This window comes from Lynx canadensis, chromosome D4 (genome assembly GCF_007474595.2).
Source record: "Lynx canadensis isolate LIC74 chromosome D4, mLynCan4.pri.v2, whole genome shotgun sequence".
NCBI lineage: Eukaryota > Metazoa > Chordata > Mammalia > Carnivora > Felidae > Lynx > Lynx canadensis.
The window spans coordinates 87,282,510-87,299,524 of record NC_044315.2 but is presented as its reverse complement, the minus strand read 5'-3'; the positions used below and the strand labels follow the sequence as shown (position 1 = coordinate 87,299,524).

At 52.3% G+C, this 17,015-nt stretch overlaps 1 protein-coding gene across 3 annotated transcripts in view; it reads right to left on the bottom strand.

Annotated features, from left to right (window-relative positions):
* Positions 1–17,015, bottom strand: part of LRRC8A (leucine rich repeat containing 8 VRAC subunit A) — a 28,893-nt gene that overhangs the window by 9,107 nt on the left and 2,771 nt on the right. For 2 of the 3 annotated variants that reach the window (XM_030293844.1, XM_030293845.1), the window contains exon 2: positions 16,383–16,489. The exons of the other annotated variant lie outside the window; for it this stretch is intronic. The gene's annotated coding sequence lies outside the window, so the exon portion shown is untranslated. The remainder of the gene's footprint in view (positions 1–16,382; positions 16,490–17,015) is intronic. 3 annotated transcript variants of the gene reach the window in all.

Genomic DNA, 17,015 nt, shown 5'->3' with positions numbered 1-17,015 from the left:
AAGTTCTATGAGGATGCATGTAATTATGTCCCTACTGGATCCTGAAGGGAGTCTTTCTTACACACACACACACACACACACACACACACACACACACACACAGAGTAGGGGGTGCGGCCAAGCAGAGAGAAGACAAGAAAACAAGACCGATCTCTGCCGCATGCTGGATGATATAACAATTATTATTATTATTTGTATTATTATTATTATTATTATTATTATCATCTCTGGCCGTGTGCATCTACATGTGTGTGTATAAGGAAATTAAAAATAGCAGCATATTATCTCCCTGCAGAGTTCAATTCGGCAGGTCTCAGGTAGAGCTTACACTTGACTTTGGTGACACTAACGATCGGCCAAGTTTGGGGAACACTGCGTAAGAAGCCACATTCAGGAAATCCAGCCAGTGACATACAGGAGGAGTGCAACAAAATGAAGGTGCGAAAGGAATCCTGTGCTTGGGCTGTCTGCAATCACCCTGCCAAGATACACTGCCCTTACAACTACTGGTCTGCAAGACTGTAATGAAATTTTAAAAAGTACTCTATGTTCACCAGAGTTCACCCCAGCTTGGGGAAATATAAAATATAGCTTGGGGAAATATAAAAAAGCATAAACACAAAAAAAGAGATCCCTTGTAAGAACACTGCCAGGGTTACCCACTGTTAACTTTTCAATGCATAATAACCTTCCAGTCCTTTCTGTGCATATTTTTTAAAATAAAATTGTGAATTTTATTTTACTCCCTATTTTCCAATGTAGAATCTAGATTTTTTTTTTTTTAGTTTACTTATTTTGAAAGAGAGAGAGAGGCAGAAAGAAAGGGAGAGGAAGAGAGAACCCCAAGCAGACTCCACACTGTCAGCAAGGAGCCCAACGCGGGGCTCGATCTCACGCACCATGAGATCATGACCTGAGCCGAAGTCTGGCATTCAACTGACTGAGCCACCCAGGTGCCCCTAGAATCTAGACTTTAAACCAAGGTTTAAGTACTTGTATTTTGACAGACTGGTCTGTTTCTCTTGGGAGACGAACCAGGGTGCCCAGACTACAGGACTGCCCCCCTCATTCTGACTGTTGGTAATGTTAGTAATGACCACGGTAATGAAACATTCATAAAACGGGCCTCCCTGCAAACGCCAAATGTGTTCCATCCTGTCTTTCCAGGGCACACCGGGACGGGTGGGAAGGACGGGAAGAAAGCAACCCAGGACTCTGAGAGGGAATCGGGGCACTCAGATGGACGTGTGCCAGGCACTGGGCTAGCCCATACCACGGAATCCCTTCGATGCCCACGCGCAGGCCTGTCTTTGGCCTCGTTCCACAGACGGGGGAACTGAGCTCAGGGAAGTGAAGTCACCTGCCACGGTCACTCTACGACTCAGGGCAGAACTGGGACTGAACCCAGGCCTGTCCCTCCACCTCCCCACTTGGGTCGTCACTGCTGCACGGGCTTGCTGTCAGCGTGACCATGCCAAGAGGCCACACCCGGGAGTCCAGCTTCCCTGCCCCCCTGGGGTTCCCAGAACTCAGGTCACCACGGGGCCAGTAGACACCACCACCCTCCCTGGGCCACCAGCTCCAGCCCAGGGGTCAGCCCTCCTGGCAAGAAGGCCTGGGCCTCTAATGACTGGCTGGCTCCTTACACCGCCCACACTCCTGGGGAGGGGGCACCCCGGGGAGGGCTCGCTGAATCACGCAGCCAGCCTCCAGCTGAAAGAGACCCGGATACTCGTCCCTCCCTCCCCAGTTCCCCAAGCCCACATCCAGGCAGGCACCCAAAGGCTGGGGACGGGAAGGGAGGAGGGGCCGAGACCGAGCGCCCGAGGGCGTGCACCAGCCTGCCCCGGAGATTCCAGAGAGACGGCCACGGCAGGACGCCAGACGCTGGGGGCGGTGCAGTTTACGACCAGGCAGGATGTGGTTGCAAACTCACAGTTTTGGAGGGAGGTGGGTGTGCCAGCCTAGCGGGGACACCCGGTCTCACGGTGAGGAGTAGCCTCTGGGCCCTGCCGTCCTAGGGCTTTGCACATGTGGCTTCCTGACTTCTGAGGTGGGAACTGTGCACAGCTCCGTTTACAGGTGAGGGAACTGGAGGCCGACAGAGGGAGGAAACAGCCCAGGCCATTCCAGACCGGTATGCCTGGCTCTTAGCTTGCCCCCGACCCCAAACACCTGGTCTCAAGCACATCGTGAACTCGCTGCCATCCAGCCCTTGGCTCAGCCTTCTGGGGACGAGTAAAGTGCCCAAGGTGTGTCCACGCCTCAGGGGCCTCTGTGTCCAGTGGGAGCTCATGGGCAGTGGTGGGAGACACAGATGCCGCCTCCCTGCTGAGAAGAGCCTCGTGGAGTCTCAGGGTGCAGAGCCAGGGGCCCTGGCTGGGAGTTCGGTGCAGGCCCGGCCCCGTGGGGGTGACCCTCTAGCTGCACCCTATTTCTGCCTCACCTCTGCCACCAGCTCACTGTGGAACTCTGGACAAGGCACTGCCCCTCTCTGCTGGGGTTTTGGAAGAAATCTGGAAAGAAGGTGCAGGCACCAAACCCCAGGCTTTAGTCCCCAGGGATGCGAAGGAGGGGCGCCCGCCCCAGGGGCCCCCGACAACAAACAGCTAGGTGGTAGGGGCAGCCCCCTCCCAAGCAGCTCTTGCTGAGGCTGGGGTGGGGCAAGCCAGTGGCCAAGAAGGCTGAGCTGAGATCTGCCGGGCAAGGCTGCACAGACACCTCACAGGGCTGCTGGAAAGCGTCCACAGAATTTCATGCTTTTACAGTGCTTAGCGCAGAGTGGGGCGGGCAGGCAGGCGGTTCAGGCACCTCCTCGTCTTGCTCCTTCAGGGCAGGAGTCTTTGGCGCATAGTAGGTGCTCAATAAAATCAGTGGGTCTCAAGAGAGGGCCCGAGAGGACGGGGCAGGAGTGGGACGCAGGGAAGGGCAGGGCCCAGGCATGGCGGGGAGGGAGGGCAGCAGCGAGTTTCAGGTGGATGTGGGCAGGGCTGCACATCCTGACAGGGAGGAAGCGGAGGCTCCGCCCAACCCCGAGGGCCCCTGGGAAGGAGACAGAGCCCCTCACACCCCACCCTGCCCCAGGTAGGGATCTCCAGTGCAGGGACCCGCCCCACGAGCCAGTGACTCAAGAGCACTGAACATCCACAGGGGCAGCTCCTGTTCCCAGACTAAAGACTCAGGGCCAAGTCCAGGATGAGCACATTGTTCCAGCACCCATTTTTTTTTTTTCTTTTTTTTAAGTGAGCTCTACACCCAACGTGGGACTTAAACTCATGACCTTGAGATCAAGAGTCATGCTCTACCGACTGAGCCGGTCAGGCACCCCCCCCCACCACCACACCCATTTCTTTTTCTCCAAATTTCACTGTGGTAATATACACATAACATAGAACTTACTGTTTTAACCATTTTTAGGTATGTCATTCAGTGGCATTAAATACACTGCCATTGTCGTACAGCCACCACCAGCATGGGTCTGCTCTGTCCCCATTAAACACCAACTCCCCACTGCCCCCTCCCCCAGCCCCTGGCAATCGCCATTCTACTTTCCGTCTCTATAAAGTTGACTATCCCAGGTGCTCCATGAACGGAGACGTGCAACAACATTCGTCTCTTTGTGTCTGCCGTATTCCATTTAATACAGGGCCCTCAAAGTTCTTCCGTGTCTTAGCACGGGTCAGAGTTCCTTTCCCTTTTAAGGCTGAATGATATTCCCCACAACCATTTTGCAGATAGGGAAACTGAGGCTCAGAGAGAGAAGCCATTGGCCCAACTTCACACTGACTGTGACAGAGGCCACCTTCAGAGCCAGATCCACAGTGGAGCCCGGACCTGCAGCAGCTCCAGGGGGCCACCCGGGGGGAGCGGATCCCACCTGGAAGCAGACCCCTGTGCTCAGGAGGGCGCCACAGGGAAAGGGAGCAGGTTCAAGGAAGTGGGGATCTCGTTTCCGGTTACAGAAAGCGCTCCGCCCAGGACGGTTCCTGGAGGCAGTGTGTTCATCCCCTCCCTGCACTGAGCCCCTCCCCAGCTTGCATCGCCTCCGGGCAGGGGTCTGGAATAGCTCGTCTCCCCCATGGCCTGTTTCCCTGTCCCAAAGGGGGCAGAGACTCTGTCGTGGATATGCCCACATCTTGTAAAAGGTGGTCAAGGGACCGAGGGGCATGTGATCCCAGGCCTGTGCCTGCCTTGGGCACCTCCTTTCACACTGTCTGTGGCCCACCCTGAGGTCAGCCAGCAAGGCTTGGCTCTAGAGCTGCCAATGCTACCAAACACCCCCTTGTCCTGGCCACCCCTGCCTGCAGCCAGCAGGGAGGGAGCAGTGTGTCCAGGAGCCAGGACTCCTTTCCCTCGTGGCACGTTGGTTTCCCCAGCCATAAAATGGGGGGTGGGGCGGGGGACACAGATGCCCTGCCAATATCAGAAGTCACTGAAATGAGTTTTCCCAAACTGCCCGTGTATGGCCCATCAGTCAGGTGGAGAGCAAGCCCCAAGCTACATGATGTGAGCTTAGAGCTGGAGGGATGGCCGGGCTAGTCTGGGCTCTGTCCTGAGTGGTGGAGTGACCCTGGGCGGGCGCCTTCATGTCTCTGAGCCTCAGTGTGCCCCCATCTGTGGGATACGGCTAAACCAGACATGGGCCTGGCCCCCCAGAGCAACCCCGACTTCAATAGACAGTCAGGGGTGGCTGAAAAGTGCACAGAACAGGAGCACAAAGGAAGGAAATGGAAGGAGGAAAACCACCCAGAGGGCTGGCAGATACCAGGCAAAGAGACACCGGTGGGTGGGGCCTGGTCCACAGTGGGCGGGTCTGGACCACTGTGGGCGGGGCCTGGACCGCGTGGGCGGGAACGAGGATGCGACCTTTTCAATGGAACGAAGTAGCTGTGTATGTAATACCATTTTGGAAAAAAAGCAAGATCCAGAAAAATAAATAAATATAATCTCATTCTGATAAACCCTTGACCCACAGTCCCTGCACTGTGGGGAGGGGGTCCCTCTCCGAGAGGGAATAAGAAACAGAATGAAAAGAAACTAATTTTTTACCAGCATGCATTATCTTTGTGATTGATAAAATAGTAGACTTCAAAAGAAACAGAGCCTTAAAAAAAAGAAGAAGAAAAAGAAAATCAGTTCTCATGTGGGGATCAGGTGTTCTTTTGAAGTTCTGGGAGGGCAGTTTGGGGAGGGCAGTGGGGAATTGGGTCAGATCAGGTCAGGTCTTTGCCCCTGGAGATGGAGAATTTGGAAAGGATCCTGAATAGAGGACAAAGATGAACGGGTTGAACTCAGGGAACTGAGAAAAGACAAAAAGGCAATGTGCCTTGCTGTCCTCTGAGCTCTGGGCTGACTACTTCTTTTCCAGAATGGACGCCTCACTCTGAGCTACAGACTGTGCCCTCCTAGAAGTCAGGGGTTAACATCCACCAGTGAAGTGGGAGGCCAATGGCTGCACCCAAGTAAAGCTTCGGAGGCAGTGGGCAAGAGGCCACCCAGGGGCTGGGGGCCAGGGAGGGTAGGAGTCCTGCAGGACAGAGGCCACCCCAGACTCATCCGGGGCCCTTGTGCAGAGCCCAGAATACAGCAGTAGAGACAAGACCTGCCGATCTGGGTGGAGCTCAGGAAGGAGGCCGTAGGAGGCAGGATGGCAGTTGTCTGCGAAAGAGCAGGACAAAAGTCAGTTACAGGAATGTTCATCAGAGTATTATTTATGCCCTGGGAAAATTGGAAACAACCCAGATGCCCATTACTGGGTGACTGGTTAAAGACTCATTAAATGATCAGATGATAAAACACTATGAAAGAATGAAAACTTGTTAGAGCAAGACACCCAATGACTTGATAAGAGGAAAAACGTCAGAAGTATGCTACCTGCAAAGAGTAGGTAATAAAACTGTGGTGGAGTAATTCTTCCGTTACGAGTTTTATGTATACAAATAAAACTTAACACACACATTTGAACCATATTGGCAGTGACATCAGACTGCTGTTTATAATCTTTTTTCACTCCAAACTTACCTCTATCTTCTATTACGCTAGTCAGGTAATGAAGTTTGGTTTTTTTTGTGTTTTTTTTTTTTTTAAGTTTATTTTTTTCAGTAATCTCTACACTCAACGTGGGGTTCGAACTCATGACCCCGAGATCAAGAGTCACATGCTCTTCTGACCGAGCCAGCCAGGAGCCCTGAAAAGATTTTTTTTTTAAATCACAATTCCAAGGGCATCTTTTGGGATGAGCACTGGGTGTTGTATGGAAACCAATTTGACAATAAATTTCATATATTTAAAAAATAAATAAATAAAAGATCAACACTTCAATTAAAAAAATAGCAATAAAAATAAAATTTGGGTAAAAAAAAATAAATAAAATAAAATAAAATAAAATAAAAATCACAATTCCAAGGGATCAAGCATAGCTAAGACAATTTGGAAGAACAAGGTGAGAGGAGACTGACCACAAAGATATAGGAATTCAGCCAATGTGGTATTGTGATGTAGGGATAGATGGATGGATCAAAGGAACAGAAGGGCGAGCCTAGAAACAGACCCTGAAATGTCGGGAAACAGACATGAAGAGTGTTAGCTTTGCAGGTCGAGGGAAAGAATGGGCGTCCATGAATGGAGCTGGCTCTCAGGTACTCACATGAAAACAAGCATAGCCTCATCTACTTCCTTAATATGAAAATAAATTCCAATGAACCAAAGACCTAAGACAAAAGCTCCAAGGAGGCCAACATGGGCAAGGCTCGATCCCACAACCCTGGGATAATGACCCAAGCCGAAATCAAGAATCAGACCCTCAACAAACTGAGCCACTCAGGTGCCCCAAAAGTTGAAAGTGTTTAAAAAAAGGGGCACCTGGGTGGCCCAGTTGGTTAAGCCTCCAACTCTTGGTTTCAGCTCAGGTCATGATCTGGTGGTTCGCGAGTTGGAGCTGTGCATCAGACTGCACTGACAGCCCAAAGCCTGCTTGGGATTCTCTGTCCCTCTCTCTCTCTCTGCCCCTCCTGTGCTCTCTCAAAATAAATAAACTTTAAAATTTTTTTACGTTTATTTATTATTGAGAAACAGACAGAGCATGAGCATGGGAGGGACAGAGAGGAGGGGAGACACAGAATCCGAAGCAGGCTCCAGGCTCTGAGCTGCCAGCACAGAGCCTGACGCGGGGGCTTGAACTCCAGAATGGTGAGATCGTGACCTGAGCTGAAGTCAGACGCTCAACCGACTAGACCACCCAGGCACCCCAAAATAAATAAATAAACTTTAAAAAAAAGAAGAAAGAAAGATCTAAGAGATCAACTTAGGATGAGAAAGGATTTCCTATCACAAAGAGTACAAATCCTTACAGGAAGAGATTGATATTGTGATCACATTAAGTTCAAATAGGGGCGCCTGGGGGCGCCTGGGTGGCTCAGTCGGTTGAGCGTCCAACTTCAGCTCAGGTCATGGTCTTGCAGTCTGTGGGTTCGAGCCCCGCATCGGGCTCTGTGCTGACAGCTGGGAGCCTGGAGCCTGTTTCGGATTCTCTGTCTCCCTCTCTCTGCCCCTCCCCCACTCATGCTGTCTCTCTCTGTCAAAAGTAAATAAACATTAAAAAAAATTAAAAAAAAAAAATAGGGGCGCCTGGGTGGCTCAGTCGGTTAAGCGTCTGACATTGGTTCAGGTCACGACCTCACGGTTCGTGAGTTCGAGCTCTGCATTGGGCTCTGTGCTGATAGCTCAGAGCCTGGAGCCTGCTTTGGATTCTGTGTCTCCCTCTCTCTCTTTTCCTACCCCGCTCGCACTCTGTCTCTCTCTCTCTCTCTCTCTCTCTCTCAAAAATAAATATTAAATAAAATAAAATACATGCATATCAAAGAACATAATAAAAAACAAGTAAAAAGAACGCGCAGATTTGGAAGAGATATTTACAATGTGTGTAACTACCAAAGGTTACTATCCAGGGCAAACACAGAACTCTCACAAACACAAGCAAGAGACAATCCAAAAAAAAAAAAAAAAAAACAAAACAGCAAAATACACAAACAATTTACAAGAACAAAATGCAAATGGAATTTAACGCATGAAATTAATTCCTAATCTCGTTACCAATCAGGGAATGCAAATCAGATGCCACTTCATTCCCCTGCGACTGGCAAAAATGCTGAATTCCTAGACGAGGAGTTAGGATGCACATATCCTACAATCCAGCGACTTCTCTCCTAGTTATAGATCTCAGGGAGTTGTTTTACACACATGAGAAGTCACGGACAAGAATGCTCTCTAAAGAGTTGCTCCTAACAGCCCCAAATCAGCAGCAACCCATCCATCAACGGGAGAAAGCATAAATCATTACCGTCGTACAACGGAATGCTAAAGCAATGAGTTAATGATCTATACCTACATGTACTAACAAGAACGGACCTCAGAAACAACGCTGAGCCAAAAAACAAGCTACAGAATAATATGTTATGCGTTATGCAAGGTTTTCTATAATGTAACATATCCATGTGTAGTAAAGCTATAAAGACATGCATGGAGAGCCCCCAAATCAAGATAATTTCATCCAGAGAGGTGAAGCAAAAGGGCTCGGGGAAGAGGCTTCGCTTATGTCTGAAATAATTTGAGACAGAGACAATCTAGCTAATATAATTACTGTAAAAATTAAGGACCGACAAAGCTGAGTCCTGGATACAAAGATATTTGTTCTGGTTTTATACTTTTCCATGTGCTTAAATTATTTCATACAAAATTTTCCAAAATCATCCTCCGTTTCTACCCCCTCTGGCGGGTCCTCTCTCTGGTCCTCACACCTGCCAGGCTCAGCTGGAGGCGGCCGCTCTGGACCTACTGCTGGGGCAGCAAATTCAAATCCTCCTTCCAACTGGCCTGCTCCTCACCTGTGGTCTCTGGGGATCCTAGAGAACACGATACCACCCCTGCCTGGTCCTGCCCTGTGCCCAGCGAGCTGCCGAAGCGGGTAGGATGCAGTCAGACCCTTTCCACATCACAGCAGACGCAGGCGGGGAGAAGTGGGAAGGTTCCTGTGGCAAGGCCGGAATATCCCTGTCCCTGGAGAGTCCCTATCTTCCCCCTTGGTGGCAGGCAGATCGCGGAGGGCACAGAGAGCAACAGCTTTGGATCTGGGAAGACACAGGTTCAAAAGCAGCTCTCCTCTGAAATCATTCCATGACCCTGGGAAAATTATTAGCTCAAGCCTCTGTGTTTACAATTTTAAAATAAGAATAGGGGTGCCTGGGTGGCTCAGTCGGTTAAGCTTAAGCATGGGACTTCAGCTCAGGTCATGATCTTGTGGTTTGTGAGTCTGGGCCCTGAGTCCGGCATCAGGCTCTGCACTGACAGTGAGGAGCCTGCTTTGGACTCTCTGTCTCTCTCCGTCTCTGCCCCTGCCCGACTCATGCTCGCACGCACTCACTCACGTGCTCTCTCTCTCTCTCTCTCAAAAATAAAATAAATTAGGGGCGCCTGGGTGGCTCAGTCGGTTAAGTGTCCAACTTTGGCTCAGGTCATGGTCTCATGGTTCATGGGTTCGAGCCCCACGTCGGGCTCTGTGCTGACAGCTCGGAGCCTGGAGCCTGCTTTGGATTCTGTGTTTCCCTCTCTCTCTGCCCCTCCCCTGCTCACACTCGGTCTCTCTCTGTCTCTTTCTCAAAAATAAATAAATGTAAAAAAATTTTTTTAATAAATAATTAAATTAATAAACTTTTAAACTGAGAATAATGCTACCTACCTCATACATCTGTATACAGTAACCCAAAAGATGTCCAAGAGGTATTAAAAAAAAAAAAAATCGGGGGGAGCCTGGGTGGCTCAGTCGGTTAAGCGTCCGACTTCGGCTCGGGTCATGATCTCGCGGTCCGTGGGTTCATGCCCCGCGTCGGGCTCTGTGCTGACTGCTCAGAGCCTGGAGCCTGTTTCGGATTCTGTGTCTTCCTCTCTCTCTGACCTTCCCCCATTCATGCTCTGTCTCTCTCTGTCTCAAAAATAAATAAACGTTAAAAAAATTAAAAAAAAAAAATTGGGGTGCCTGGGTGGCTCAGTCGGTTAAGCGTCTGACTTCACCTCAGGTCATGATCTCACCGTTTGTGGGTTTGAGCCCCGTGTCGGGCTCTGTGCTGATAGCTCAGAGCCTGGAGCCTGCTTCAGATTCTGTGTCTCCCTCTCTCTGCCCCTCCCCTGCTCGTGCTCTCTCTCTCTCAAAAATAAAGTTAAAAATATTAAAAACAAACAAACAAAAAAACAAGTACAGAGTCTCAGGTTTGCAAGATGAAAAAAAGTTCTGGAGCTCAACGGGGGTGAGGGCCGCAGAATGGTGTGAACGCATTAATGCCACTGAACTGTGCGTTTAAAAATGGTTAAGATGATAATTTTACTTCTGTATCTTACCGCAATTTAAAAAAAAAATCAGGGCAAAAGAGGCACGATCCTATTCTTGTTTTAAAAAAAAATTGTATCCCTAACTTATTACTGTATGCATAGAAAAATCTGGAGAGCTATACATAGAACTATATTCAGTGAAGTCTGAGGGCGGATCAGATAGCAGAGGGTTGTCTATACCATATACTCTTCTGTTATTTAAATTTGGTACTTTTCTGAGCAGGAAAAATACCTGGGAAGAAAACCAGAAGGCCGTCCTCACCGTGCGGTTTCTGACGACTGTAAAAGTTTACCAGAAGTACCTGCCGTGTACTGTGTTAGGAAAAGGTTGGTCCACCCCTGCCTGCCCCACCCAGGTGACCGACACTCCACGGGGTGCTGTCCTCACTGCTGGGAAGCAGCACCCCAGGTTGGGTCGGCTCAGACCCTGGGGACAAATGACCTTGCCTCTGAGCCTCAGTTTCCTCAACTGCAAAATGGGAATATTACCGTACCTGCCTCAGAGGCTTACTGTGACTACTCAACATAATGCACCGTGTGGCACAGAGGAAGGTGTTACGCCTACCACAACCCACCTGTCGCTGCAGAAAACCCTCCCGGAACTCAGTGGGGGAAGACACCCAGGTGAGGGCTGAGCCACAAGGAATGGCATCTCCAAGTACAAACCAGACCCCCCCAGAGCCCTCCAGGACCTGCCCCCGTCTCACAGACCACACTCAAGGGCCTTGAGCTTCTGGAGCCCCACCCAGGCTCAGGACCCCAGGAAAGGACGGAGGTAGAGAGCTGGCGATTTACTCTCAGAACCACCCCTTAGGTATCAACCGATGTCGTTGATTTCCTCCTGATGCTTCTTACAGAGGGGGAAGGGAGTAAGCAATGATGTGCTGCCCTCTCCATCCCGGAGGGTGACCACCCAAGCGTGCTCCTGCCCCCGCGTCGGCCTATGGAGACTTGGCTTTCACACTCAAGCCGTGGCAGGCCGGCCAGGCTGCGGGTAAACAGGGCACAGTGAGCCTTTTGTTAAAGCCCAAACAGAGATGCTGGGCAAGCTTCCCAGGCAAGAGGGGAGGCAGGAGGCTGGCGCCCCTCCTTGTACCACACTTGGAAAGGCTGTCTCTCCAACACTCTCCCAGGGAAGGGGGAAGGGCCCTTCCCAAGAGGCCTGAGGAAGACGGTGGGTCGATGGCCCTGTCCCGGAAGGGCTCTGGGCCTGTGAATCTGCTCCTCGGTCAGCACCCCTGGGCCTCCTCTGGTCCCAGAGCTGGGAGTGGGAGGAAAGGTCGCACCTCGCCATCTGGTGCACACAGCCCCCACCCACTCAAGAGCAGGGCATTGCCCTCCAGGCCCCCACACCCACTTGGGGTGAGTCAGCAGCGGGCCGGGGGCACTGCCTGGCTTGGCACTCAGCCTGCGGAGCAAGGCACACCCTCACTTCCCGGGAAAGGAAGATGGGAGACAGTCGAGGCGGGAGGGGGAGGAAACAAGTTTCACTTCCAAACTGCTCTCATGTTTGGGCCGGGCCTCCCAAACAGGTCTGTCCTCATACAATCTCGCAAGGCTGTGGCCTAGCTTACAGGGTGAAGGGTGACAGGTGAGGGACACCCATCTGGGGCTCCTGGACTCACAGAGGCAACAGGCCAGGCTGGAGGCTCAAGTCACCCCCTCACCACACCAGGCTGGCATTAGCGCTCCCGGCTACCGGCGGGGACCGCGTGCCAGCACTGAGCCCAGCACTTCCTGTGCCTCGGCTCCCAATCTCCACGAAAACCAGGAAGGTGGCTTTCCAATTCACCAGTGGGTGATCTTGGGAAAGTCCTCTTACCTCCCAGGGCTCTGGGTTTCCTCATCTGTAAAATGGCTCGTGAGTTGTAGTGAGGACTGAACGAGGGAGTCCGTGGAAAGCTTCTGGCCCGGTGCCTGCCACGTATTAAGACTCTGTAATGTTAGCTGCTGTTATTGTTATGGGAGGCGTCCTCATCAGTCCCTTTATGGGAGAGTGGTTAAGCGACCTGCCCAAGGCCACAGAGCTAGAAGATGGTGGGAAAGATCACCACCAGTCTGCCTTTCCATTACGCCAATCTGTGTCGAAGGCTAGTGGGGCTCCTGACCCTACCTGAGCACCTGGAACCCTGGAAATGCTTCCTAAGACAAGACCTCCTTTTCCCGAGGGGTACATGGAATCAAGGCTTCTGCAGGGAACCCGAGCAGAGCATAGTCAGACGTCTCTGGTGTCTCAGGTATAGCTTTGAGGAGACTCTAGAAAGGAGCCCTGCTCTGTCGGGTCTGGGCCCAGAAGCCAGATGCCAGATCAGGGTCCGTGGTGGCAAAGGGGCCTTGGAGGTGGGCCTTGATCTGCTATGAATGTCAGCACTGCCTGCCTGGACAGGTTACAAAATGGGGGCAGGAGCACCTAAAGGAGGCTGCAGACACATCTTCTGCTGAGATCCCAGGGGACTGGGACTGAGACCAAGGTAAGCTGCCTGTGGCCCAGCTCTCTGGGCTGGAGGGGGGTGCTGCCCCCAGAGATCCCAACACAGGGCACCAGGGGGGAGGCGTGAAGTGCAGGATCCCCGTGCACCCAGCTTCCTGCCGCCCCCCGCCGGAACATTTGTCAACAGCCGACTCCGGAGTTCGGTGCTGGCACCTCTGAGGGTGTCCAGGTGGCATGTGAGAGCTCTGGAATTTTACAGCCACTTTTACTCCGGTGGAAGGCTGCTCCAGGCAGGAGGCTATATTGCAGCAGCCTATTTAATTTTGAGGTTTTAGGCCCTCAAGAGACAGTTAAACATAGAACTTACTACGAGATGCAGCAGAAACGCATCGGGAGAGATAGCAGGGGATGTTTGCGGCTGGGAGTAAAAGCCGTTCTAGAAACCTCAGTCCCAACACATCCTAGACAAGGGATGGTTAACCCCCCGACACGTTCTGGGAAGTCACTAGAATCCCCGCTGCTGAGGACAGCTCGGCCCTGCTTCTATACCAAGGGTGTCAGATGGACGCCTTTGCCAGAGGTGGGGACCAGGGCTGAAAGCATCGCCCTGCTCAGTGTCTCCTGGGATGGTCCACAGACCGGCCGCCTCACGACAGCCTGGGAGCCTCCTCAGAATGCAGATTCCTGGGCCCACCCCTGCCCAGGTGTGTGGCGATGGGTCTCCGGGGAAACAGCATTGTCAACAAGCCCCCCCACCCCTACCCCAGGGAAGCTCTAAAGTACCTCCAAGCCTGAGAACCTGGAGAAAAAGAAAAACGGAAGGTAAAAAGAGCACAGGCTGCCAAAGCTTACAGCTCTGGGTTCGAGTCCCAGCTGTGGTCTCTGACGGTGGAGCCATCTCATAGAGGAGACCGTGGCGGGGAGCTGCCATATGTATGCAGTGACCCGACATACCACCCAGTGCTCCGACTGTGGCCACTGGGGACAACTGGGGGACAGGAAGGCCCTGCCGTTAGAATGAGGGAGAAGGCGGACAGCCCAATTCCTGGAGCCAAAGTGTCTCCAGAGAGAAGGAAAAGAGACTGCAGGGAAAGAACAGGAGGAGGGAACCCGGTGAGGAAGAGGGTCAGGTCAGGGAGCCTGAGAAGGCCACCAGGTCAGGGACACTTCGTTCCCAGCTCGACCCTGCCAGACCACAAAACCAGGCTGCCAGGCCTGAAATCCCTCCTGCCCCAACAGAGCATCTTCAGACCTGGGTCACAGGGCAGGCCCTCTGCCTTCCCCTCCCCTGCCCACCCTCAAGGTTAAAACCTGAAAGGAGAGGGGCATCTGGCTGGCTCAGTCGGTGGAGCATGTGACTCTTGATTTTGGGGTTGTGAGTTCGAGCCCCGTGTTGGGTGTAGAGTTTACTTAAAAACAAAATCTTTAAAAAAATTTTTTTAATGTTTATTTTTGAGAGAGAGAGAGAGAGAGAGAGAGAGAGAGGGAGGGAGGGGCAGAGTATAAGCGGGGCAGGGGCACAGAGAGGGGGAGACACAGAATCTGAAGCAGGCTCCAGGCTCTGACCTGTCGGCACAGAGCCCCACACGGTGCTTGAACTCACGGACTGCGAGATCATGACCTGAGCCGAAAGTTGGATGCTTAACCGACTGAGCCACCCAGATGCCCCCAAAATAAAATCTTAAAAACAAAACAAAACAAAACAAAACCCAATAGGAGCATTCCAAAGGGACCAAGACTTCCCCCAGGAATTGCCAGGGTCAGTGAGTCAGGGCCAGACTCAGGCAACACAGCAATTCGTGCATGTCCCTTCCAACCCCCCCAACCTGGTGCCTGCCCTAGGTAGACAGAGGAGGCCGAAACCTCTCAGGCCAGCCCAGGCCGTTCTCTCCAAGCTGTCCCTGGCACGGAGGAGGATTTCTGATCCCAGATAAGTTGGACCTGCTGCTTCCTACTCGTCCCTGGCCAGAAGAACTTTCCCTCAGGCTTCCCCTTCCTCTCCAGGAGGTAGAGTTCCTCAAAACCAACAGGAAACTCCTACAGGGCAGGGCTGGGGTTTGCTGACCTCCTCTCAGTAAACAGGAGAGTCCACAAAATCACACACCAGGTATTTCCTACCCCCCTCGGTGCTGTTGTCAATGCGCTAACAGCTCAAAACCCCAGAAAGGTGAGGATGGGGGCAGTGGGGGTGTGCTGATGGGGACTCACACACGCACGCGCGCGCGGATCCAACCGGGCCTGGGAAAGAGGGCCTGCGGGAACCAGGAAATGAAACAAGAGCAAGCTGTGAACCAGCCGCCCTAGCAAGACTTGACATGGGGAAAATAAGCAAACAGTAACACCACATGTGGAATGATACCCTCCTCCCCATTCACCGCTCCGGAGATGGGATTGCGGGAGACTTTCGCTTTCCGTGACATCAAAATCAAAGTGTTATAAAAACGTATAATGAACACGCAACTCTGCTGATAGTTAAAAAAAAAAAAAAAAAATTACTGTTTCTTTTAAAATCCAGGCTGGGGAGGGCCAGGCCCTCCTTAACAAAAAGCTGAGGTGACAGGTGGATGCAGCGAGGCCTGGGGCACAGAACAAAGGACCCTGGCTCAGGATTCCAGGATCTGGTTCCAGCCCCACATCCCCGCCTGCCTTCCTGAACTCTCGGGCAACTTTCCCCACTTGGAGCTTTAGTTCCCACATCTATGAACGAGGGATGAAGGCCACTGCCTGAGTTTCCCCAAATGATCAGAGGAAATCATTGACAAGGGTGCGTTTTACAAATGATACAGCAATCTATCCACGTACGTACCCGCTAAGGTTATGAGACACGTCCTGGGACACACGCTGCTAAGTGCCTTCCCTATATCAACATATTTAAAGCAAGATGAGGTACTAAAATCATCACCTTTTTATGGCTAAGGGAACAGAGGCTCAGAGAGGTACAGCGGCCGGCCCACAGTCACTCACCAAACCCACATCCCAGACTATGAAGTCTGGGTCCCAACCAGCACACTTTCCCACCTTTGGGAACTGTTTTCCAAAGCGTGGGCCAAGGAACCCCAGTCCCCAAAGACGTCCACGTGATCAATTAACTGTGGCAACATGCAACTTGCCGGCCCCGTCTCAGAGACTCATCATGCTCCCTTCGATGCAGTCAAGGCTAAGAAGTCCCACAGCAAGGTCAAGTTGTTTCCCAGAGTCATCCAACCACTGCGACCACAGGTACGGGCGTTCCACGGAACAACACCTTGGGAAATGTGGTCACAGGACGGTCCGGTTAACAAGTCAGACCGACAAGATCTGGGCTGGGGGAGACAAAAAACAGAGGTTTGCAAGGAAACCTAATGTTGGCGTTTGAAGTACAGCTACCACATACTCCTCAGCTGGCCACGGAGTCGGGAGGAGGGAGAAGAATTCTCTCCTGCCACCTTTGCCCTAGATGCCCTGGACCCGTAGTAAGAATAGCAAAGGACCGCAGAGATGGAGATACTGCCCTTTGCCCCCTCGGCTGGGGCAGACACCTGACTGGAGGCTGGCCTGGCGGTGGGGGGCGGGGGGGGGGCCCAGTCCTTACCCCGTGGACGGTTCTGCTATCTGCGTGCTGGCTGTCGGTGCTGAGGCTGGCCCACGTCTGTCTGGGCAGGGTCCTGGCATTCCTCTCGCTCCATGGAAGCTGCCTCCCTATGAGGAAGCAAGAGCTACTGTCAGCAGGGATGTGTGTGGCTATCAAGAGTTACCTGCTGTGCTGCCAACATTTTCTGAGTGCTTGCTCAGTGCCAGGCCCCGGACTGGGCTCTGGGGTGACAAGAGAGAACCAGACAGCCTACTGGGAGACGCCAAGGCAACGATTACAGTCAGCTCTTGGGAGCCCAGGGCTCTGCTGGGGGTACCCGGAAGCTACGGGGACCCAGAGGAAGCTTCTGGGGGTACCCGGAAGCTATGGAGACCCAGACCGGTGGGGTCAGAGAAGGCTCCCTGGGAAAGGTGTCGCCTGAATTGACTTCTAAGGAAGAGCAGAGGTTGGAGAAAGAGTACAAGTTCGCCTGGAAGGGAGAGAACGCGACATCTAGACAACGCTGAGTGGTTCTGCCTGGCTAGATCTAGGACCGGAGGTGGGAAGTCACGGGACGTGAGTTCCCGTGGGGCGAGCTGAGTCCAGGCAAAGGCACAGCTTCAGCCCAGACACACGAGTTCGACGCATACACAA